Raw genomic sequence first — 9,522 nt, forward strand, 5'->3', positions numbered from 1 at the left:
CTGTGATTTCATTGGGATAGGGAGCTCCCTTTCTGCAATATATGTGGCATAAATGCCATCTCCTCCATACTATATAGTGTACGTTTCCACTCTCTATAGTCTAACAATATCGTACTTGTTTGTTTGTTTTTTTAAACTCTTTCATCTTAGAATCAATACCGTGTATTCATTCTAAGGCAGAAGAGCGGTAACGGCTAGGCAATGGGGGTTAAATGACTTGCTCAGGGTCTCCCAGCTAGGATGTGTGAGTTTAGATTTGAACCCAGGACCTCCTATCTCTAGGCCTGACTCTCAATCCACTGAGCTACCCAGCTGCTCCCTAATACCTGGTTTTATGAGGATCACAGATGAAAAAGATAGGCAGATCTGAATAGAAGAAGAATATCGTAGGTTGAGCTTACTGAATCCTAATGCTCATTTTTAATGCCATCCACCAATTACATGTATGTGTATGTGGCAATGTTTCCAGTAAAAGTGCAAAGCACCACATTCCACTGTTATTCTTGCATACTAATCTGATGGTTTTGCACATTTTTTTCATTTTTAGGAAATCAGCTCGAAACTCGCTGCAGTTCTTAATTTGGAAGACTTTCAGAAAGGTCAAAATTGCATTTCCAGTTTTTTTCCCAGCATGCATACATGAGTTCTGTAGGTGACATCTTTTTCAACCACAAAAGCACATAAGGGGAGACGCTTGCCCCCAAACAGTCTTTAGAGTGCTCTCGGGCCGGGCAGAGTATGAGTTGTCTTTAAAAAAGGACTAGCTTCCTCATTCAGTGTCGAAGCAGCATCTTTTTCTCATGTCCGCGGTCAGATACGTAAGACCAAAAGCCATTTCCCCGGTGGACAGCTTTGTAAACGAGCACTTCAGATTGCCAACGAGAAAGAAATCGAAGCGCAAGCTGCTCGGAAGGTTTCCACCTAATAACCGGACGAAGGTGGAAATGAGGAGAGGAAGCAGAGTTGGAGGGCTTGTGGAAGGACAGGCGTCCCCATACGCTCTTGGTGGAGACGGACAGGAGTCTGGGAAGAAATGTAAGTGATGCTAAGGCAGGGGCTCAAATGTCCACACCCTGTGCTCCAGAGGTCTCCCCGCGGGGCATCCAAACACAGGGAGTCACTCACGGAGGGCGAATGAGATCAGCCCTCCTTTGGTAGCGAAGAACTCGCACCTTCCCATCAACTCGGGAGTGACGTGAGCCCACTGGGGCAGCTCAACGGGCTGGACTGTTCTGGTGAAAAACACGAGGAGATTTATGCGATGTGAAACAAAGGGAAAGGTAAGCAGCGTCTGGGATACGGGAAAGATGTATTTGTACACCAGGGTACCCAGTGACTGCAAGGATGTACATTTAAATGGCAAAATCTAAACTGGAGGCTACAGCTTCTCGGTGGCACAGCGAAGACAGCATTAGCCTTGTAGTTAGGAAGACTCATCTTCATGAGTTCAAATCCAGCCTCAGACACGTACTGACTGTGTGACCCTGGGCAAGTCACTTAACACTGCTTCAGTTTCCTCATCTTTAAAATGAGCTGGAGAAGGGAATGACAAACCACTCCAGTATCTTCATCAAGAAAACCTCAAATGGCTCCCGAGGAGTTGGACTGAACTGTTCGAACAACAACAAAGCCAAAAGCTGTACAATAATAGTAGCCACGCTTGGCCCTGAAGAAGAGGCGTGAACAAGCGCCTCCTCCTTCTTTCTTTCCTTTTTTGCCAAGGGTGTGACGTGACTGGGAATGGGGAAGATACAGCTGACTGAAGGATTTGTTCATCTTCCTAACCGGCTTTCCCTCACCTTTTCTTTTGCATTCCTCTAAGTGAGGAAGGGGAAGGGATCTGCTGGGAAGTGGAGGTGTAGTACAAACAGCCCGAGCAAGCACAGATTTGAAATGCCACCTTTACCTTGCAGGGACAGGTGAAGTCTGGGTGTTTTTAAGCCCTCGCTGGGTGGGATATTGCCCAGAGCCTCCTGCTGTCAAAAAGTCAACTGTTTTTTCATAAGAGAAAAACACCGATGTCTTTAAGTTGGACAACGCTTTTAAGCACTTTGCCAAGAGCTAACCTGAGGAGCTCTTTGAGAGAAAATGTTAGCACATGCAATCTCTGGGAACCAAAGATTTACTGGGGGGGGGGTGTGTGGCTGGTGTGGGCACCCATTTCCCAAATAAACACTTGATAGTGAAAATGGGACTCCCCCCATCCTCGAATCCAATACTCTACAAATGTGACTTGCAGTGTATGGCACGTGTCTTCTGATATCCTGTTCTTCCCGTGCTCTCTTCATGACCGTGAAGAATGAGCTGACTCTGTAAGTGTTGGAGTCATGCAAGTGATCCTCTCAGATGTCTACAATGAAAATGGAAATCAAAGCCCTCCTGTTGTCCTGATTCCCACCTAAGGTGGCCCCCAGCCCCAGGGCTCTGGACTGCCGATTGGCCACAGCAATTACGCAGTGACTGCAACAATGGTCAAGCAGGTGAGCGGAGTGAAACGAAGGCCACGCTCAGCCTTTGTCCACTAATGATACTCACAGGAGCCACGACCCCTGGGACTAACAATTGCCCATCACCTTCTCTCTGGATCCCTGCATCAATCAGCCACTGGCCACAGAGGAGAAAACTCTGTCCGACCCCGGCTCCCCTTCTCTTCCCCCCTTCCCCTACGCCACGCATCTCCCACACCAATCTTGCTTCCCCTTGGAATCCCTCTGTAATAGCGGATCGCCGCCCCTTCATCCCGGACTTCTACCCTCTCCCATCTTTTACTAAGCCTCATGGAGGTCCGTTTCCCCCTTTAGGGTACGGCATTCCTGGCCCTCAGGTCCTCCTCAGTGGATCTGCAGAGGGAGTTAGAACCCCCTTCTCCACAACCACTTCCCAAGTCCCGTTATCCCTGTAACTCTGCAACCTCTCGTCCTGGGAAGTTCAGGCGATTAACATTCCCCCCAATCCAGTTGTTATACTGGCCCCTCAGGCCTTCTCCTCCTTTATCCAGGTTTTCAGTGCCTGCTTTGCCTCCGGCAGCTCTGCAGTGATTCTTGACTTTATTATTATTTGGGGATGTGAACATTTATGTTGATGCGCCTTTAAGTTTCCTGGTCTCCCAATTCTCCAGGCTCCTTAAATTCCATGGCCATCTACCAATAAGTGTGCTTATGCGCTCGGCCTGGCCGTTCCCCGCAGGGGCTCCACTTCCACTCAGATCTTCTTTTAGAGACGCGTGACCTCCCGAGTTTCCCGCCTCCTAAACACACGTGTCGCTCAGCTTGAGGTCTCTAATCCTCCCCCTCTCCTCAGTAGTGGCTCAGGTCACAACCCATGTTCTGATCAGTGTTCGTGGTGTTAAATTTAAATTAACATCAATCGCTCCAAGTTCTTATTTTCCATAAAGCTGATTAATCATCGCTTGAAGTAGAAAAATAAAAAGATAGACGTATAAAGCCTATTTTTCTAACCTAAGCTTGGCCCCGTGTGTGGATTCTCCTGCCTGGCTCTCAGCCAGCCTCTCCAGCTGCGTTCTGGGAAGCGGAGAGCCGGGACAGTGGCACAGCAGATCTTTTATCCTCCGTCCCCCACACGCACTGCATTCACGTCCATTCACACAGTGTTCACGGGGAAATGGGATGTGCGGTAGGACGAGCAGGATGGGATGTGGATGCTATTTACACAGCAGTCAGTCAATAAACATTTATTTAGCATCTTCTATGGACCAGGCGCTCATTTGAGTGCTGAGAACCCAGAGAAAGCTAACCAGTCTCTGACCTCAAGGAACTTACAATCTAACGTCACTTAATTAGAACCTCAGTGATGCAAGGCAACCCTTCTCTTCCTCCTTAATTGATTCTGTATGGCATTCCCCCAAAAAACCAAAACAACAACAACCTTTACTAAATGCTCTTTTCTCTCTTCAAGCTTCCCAAACTACCCTTTCTTTCCTCTCTCTTGGAAACCCAAGGCCATTTGCCAAGAGTTCCTTCTGTCATTTTCTTCATCTCAAAAATCTTATAATGTCATCACACATCCTCTCCTCCTTTCTCCAAGTCTAAGACTTGAGATCATTCTCTTTGCCAAGGCCAACCCTCTATGGGTATGCTTGGCCTCTCCATCTGCTCCTGTCTTCTCCAGCAGTTTGCAACCTCAGTCATCCCATTTCCCAAATATTCAACCTTTCTCTATTTATCAGTTCCTCCCTATTGCCTTCAAGTATGCTCAAGCTTATCCCATGCTTTCAAAACCTTCTATAGATTCTTCCTTTCATTCACCAGACCCTCAAGCTATCATTCTGCATCTGTCTTGTTTCTCAATCAGACTCCTAGACTAAGCAGTCTAGTTGCATTCTCTACCTTTCTTTTCATTCCTCAAAACTTTGCAATCTGGTTCTTGACTTTGCCACTCAACTGAAAATGATCTCTCCAGAGTTAGTAATGCTCTATTTTTCTCTTTAAAATTAAAAAAAAAAAGTATTTCAATTCCAAATTCTTTCCCTCCATCCATTCCTTCTACTGTCCATTGAGAAGGCAAGAAACACAATATCCATTATATGTATGAAGTTATGCAAAATATATTTCCACATTCTCTATGTGGTGAAAAAAGGCCAAAAAATAAAATAAGAAATATGCTTAAGTGTGCAGTAGGGTTCACCACTTCTCTTTTTGGAGGTGGAGAGCATTTTTCATCATGAGTCTTTGAAACTGCTGTGAATCCTTGTGCATACTGATAAGAGTACCTACATATGTCATAGTTGATTATTACTGCAATGTTATACTGTGTTCAGCATTCCCCGAGTTGTGCTTTCTTCACTTTGCATCAGTTTATGTGTCTTCCAGGTTTTTTTTCTGAAACTATTCTCTTCATCATCTTTTACATTTTCTATTATTCTATTATTATTCCATTATATATTACCTATAATAATATATATTATTTATATATAATACATATGTACTATTTTATTATTATTCCATTATTCTATTATTCTATCACAATCATTTATGAGAACTTGTTCAGTCATTTCCCAATTGATGGACATCCCTTTAATTTCCAATTCTTTGCTACCACAAGAAGAGCTGCTAGAAAGATCTTTGTCTATATAGGTTCTTTTTCTTTGATCTCTTTGGGCTGTGGACCTAGAAGTGGCATAGCAGGGTGAAAAGTATCTACAGATACGTGTAGCCTTTTGAACAGAATCAATCAGTTCCCAACTTTGCCAAGTGTGCATTAGTGTACCAATTTTCCCACATCTCTTCCAATATTTGTCATTTTCCTTTTCTGTCATATTAGAAAATCTCATGGGTGTGAAATGGTACCTACCTCAGAGTTGTTTTAATTTGTACTTCTCCAGTCCTTGGTGATTTAGAACATTATTTTTACAAAACCATTAGTAGCTTTGACTTGTTCTGAAAACTGTTCATATCCTTCGATGCACTGTTTATCAACTGGAGAATGGTTCTTTTATTTTTAATTTTGATTTGGTTCATCATATGTTTGAGAAATGAGAACTTTATCAGAAAAACTTGCTTTAAGAATTTTTTCATTTCCTGATTTCCATCTAATTTTTTTTAATTTTTTTTTTAAACCCTTGTACTTCGGTGCATTGTCTCATAGGTGGAAGATTGGTAAGGGTGGGCAATGGGGGTGGTCTAGTGACTTGCCCAGGGTCACACAGCTGGGAAGTGGCTGAGGCCAGATTTGAACCTAGGACCTCCTGTCTCTAGGCCTGGCTCTCAATCCACTGAGCTACCCAGCTGCCCCGATTGCCATCTAATTTTGGCTACATTGGTTTTGTCTGTGTAAACCCTTTTTAATTTAATGTAATAAAAATGACCCATTTTGTGGAAAGCCAATAAAAGAAACAATCTCAAATAGATAAAAATCTGAGACTCCTCTTTTGACCCCTTTTATGATCCACACCCTTTCTTGTTGAAAAGTATTGTGGCCTTATTGAAAAGCTTTATGCTCTTAGCAAACCAGTAGTCAAGAGGTTAACATTCTTCCCCTTTGGTAAGAAATGCAACTGCTTGGCAAGCCAAGGCTGACACCTTAGTTTAGCAGGGGCATTTCACCCCTGAGAAAAGTATTCTCAGACTTAGCTTGCTGAGAATCACATAGCTGAAGGTCCAGCCTGGTTCTTATCTTCACCTTGAAGTTTCTGAGGTTTCTGTGTGTTGTCTAAACTCATTGCTAAGTCTACAAAGCTGTAAAACTCTGTGCTTGTGGGTGAAAGGGAGTTTGAATTTTCATATATAATAAATTTGTGACTCAACGGCACTTCGGAGGAGCAGCTATGAGTTAACAGTCAAGATCTTCTCCCCAGTTCTGTTTCTTTATCAGCTAAGCCATCCTTATCAGATTATCAGGAGTTGATCTCGACACCATTTTACCTTAGTTTCTTCTTCTCTAAAATGAGCTGGAGAAGAAAATGGCCACGCACTTGACAATGCTTGCTAAGAAAGCCTCAAATGGGGCCCCAAAGAGTCAGACCTGACTAATTGACTAAACAAATAGGCCAGGCTCTGCTCTAGACACGGAGTATATGAAGACAAAGGGGAGATGCCCCACCTTCAGAAAGCTACCAGTCTAGAGCAGGGAGATAAGATATGCATGTAGAAGTATTAGGTGTAAAACATCTCCAAGACAAGTTTGTGGCAGTCCTTTGTACGGTGGGATGGGTGGGGGTGGGGTGGGAAGGCTCCATCTAGAGAGGGATGACCAGGTTGAGTCTAAAGAAAGGAGAGATCCCAGGAGGCCCAGGTCCGGATCCAAGAGGGCGTTCTGAGCAGGGTGAACAAAGGCTGGACAGCCTGTGCAGCAGCAGGAATGCTGGGAGATGGAGTCTTGTGTGGGAGGAATTTGCAGTCACATTGCGTGGACCATACTGTGGATGAAGTTTGGAATACGGCCAGAAAGGTAGGACGGGTCAGGTTGCAAAGGACTTTAAATGCCAAAAGATGTGTTTGCATTTGATTCTAGAAGCCATAGGGGGCCAGTGGTGTTTCCGGAACAGGAGACACATGGCCAAATGTGTTTTAGGGAAGTTACTGCGGGGCTGTGTGGACGATGGAGCGGAGTTTCCAGAGCCAGGGATCCCAACAGAGAGACTGCTGCAGCAGCCAGGGAGAGATGATGAGGGTGGCAGATGTGTGAGTAAAGAGAGGGGAATAATAGCAGGAGACATTGTGAAGACAGAATAAATCAGATTTGGCGCCTGATTAGATATGGCGGGTAACTGAGAATTTGGAAGGAACATGGTGCCCTTGACCAAAGCAGAGCAGTTTGGAAGAGGGATGAGCCTGCCTGTAAAGATGATGGTATGTTGGGGGGCAGCCGGGTGGCTCAGTGGATAGACAGCCAGGCCTAGAGACAGGAGGTCCTGGGTTCCAATCTGGCCTCAGACACTTCCTAGCTGTGTGACCCTGGGCAAGTCACTTGACCCCCATTGCCTAGCCCTTACCGCTCTTCTGCCTTGGAGCCAATACACAGTATTGACTCCAAGACAGAAAGGTGAGGGTTTTTAAAAGATGCTGTATTCTGTCTTAGGCAGGTTGAGTTTGCGGTATCTTTGGAATGTCCAGTTTAAAATGCTTCATAGGCAGCTGGGGATGCGGGCCGGGCACTCAGGAGAGAAGGGGGCCTGGCTATGACATGATGTGGACTGATGAAGCTAGCAGGAAAGAGTTTAGAGAAAGAAGGGCGAGACCCCGCAGCTCTGGGAAAGCCACTCTCCGTGAGTTTCGCCGCCAGACCCGCCGTGAGCTGGAGCTTCTGCAGGCTGAGCTCCCCAGGAACTCTTCCAGGCAAGTGCCGCCAGGGCACGGACCTGGCCTCAGCGGTTTTTGTCCACCCCCTCCATTCGGCAGCACCCCGCACACAGGGCACTCTTGCCCAGGATTTGCTGAATAACTACATTTGTGAATTGGGGCCGAAGCTGGACCCTACAATGGCATGCGGGGCCGGAGTCGGGAAGACTCATCTTCCTAAGCTCACATCTGGCCTTGGGCGCCTGGCAGTGGTGTGGCCCGAGACGAGCCCCTCGCCCTGCTCGCCTCATCTGTCGGGCGCTGGACAAGGACACGCAGAGCGCTCCGCTGCCTTTGCCCAGAAAAGCCCAAGTGGGATCCCGAAGTCAGACACGGCGGAAAGGGCTGAACGACAAGAAACACGACGTGGGATTGCATACTGAATCAAACAGCCAAAAAAAGCTTTATTGGAGAAAGCGGGGCGTAGAATCGCAGGCAATGAAAGAGTGAGCTCCCGAGACTTCGCCTCCAGGGCACCATCAGATGGCGGCCATTGAGTTTTAGTGGCCAGCCGATACACCGTCTGAAACGGAACACGGGAAGACATTAACATATAGAACTTTCCCGTTAAGCTTCATTTTGCCCCAAATCACTTTTTTGTGACTTTTTTAGATAGCCCCGTTTCCTTTAGACTATTCAGAGGCAACCACTTATTCGGTCACCTAGTGCTTAATTGATTAATTAAGAATCTCGTTTGAGCTGATACCCCCGACAGGGAAGAATAACAAACAAATTTGTGAGTTGTGGCTCCATTTCCATTCCTCTTCAGCTATTAACACCCCCAAGGATTAGGGGAGCCTACTCTACCCTTTAAGAAATCCACCCGGATAATAATAATGACTAGGATTTCCACAGTGCTCTAAGCTTTGCTAAATACTTTACACAGATGATCTCATTTGATCCTCACAACAACCCTGAGAGGCAGGTGCTATTTTTATCCCAATTTACTTATGTATGAGGAAACAGAGGCACATAGAAGTTTAGATGACTTGCCTGGGTCTCAGAACTGGGATCTGAACCCAGATCTTCCCGACTCCAGGTCTGGCATGCCGACCAGAGCTTCATCTGGCTGCCTCTGATTCAAATTCTTTTTTTTTTTTTTTTAATTTTTTAAATTTTAAACCCTTAACTTCTGTGTATAGACTTATAGGTGGAAGAGTGGTAAGGGTAGGCAATGGGGGTCAAGTGACTTGCCCAGGGTCACCCAGCTGGGAAGTGTCTGAGGTCAGATTGAACCTAGGACCTCCTGTCTCTAGGCCTGGCTCTCACTCCACTGAGCTACCCAGCTGCCCCCTCTGATTCAAATTCAATTCAAGTTTTATAGAATTTAAGCATAAAGCTTACTTCACTTACTAATGGCAACAATCAAGGCTAAGTGCTCGCCCCCGTGATTTATTAGTTGTGGGAATAACATGTCTTTGGAAATCCCAAAGGTACTGATCACTCTTTACTTGGTAGACACGTCCTCAGAAGTGACTCAGACTCGCACTAACATACGATCTTGATTCTCCAAAGGAAAAGTAAGTCAAAGATGGCAATCGCCACTACACGAGGTCATCTAGAGATAAGACGTGTTCATGCACAGAGAAGTACTTTAAGATCATTTGTAGGCAAGTTAGTTTTTGTTAAGGTTGTCCCTGGAAAACATTTCTCAAAGCATTCTCACCATTTCCTGCGCTGACTTTTTCCTCCTGCGAATTCAGCTGGAAGGGACCGCTGTGGTAGC

This window comes from Gracilinanus agilis, chromosome 6 (genome assembly GCF_016433145.1).
Source record: "Gracilinanus agilis isolate LMUSP501 chromosome 6, AgileGrace, whole genome shotgun sequence".
Classification (NCBI taxonomy): domain Eukaryota; kingdom Metazoa; phylum Chordata; class Mammalia; order Didelphimorphia; family Didelphidae; genus Gracilinanus; species Gracilinanus agilis.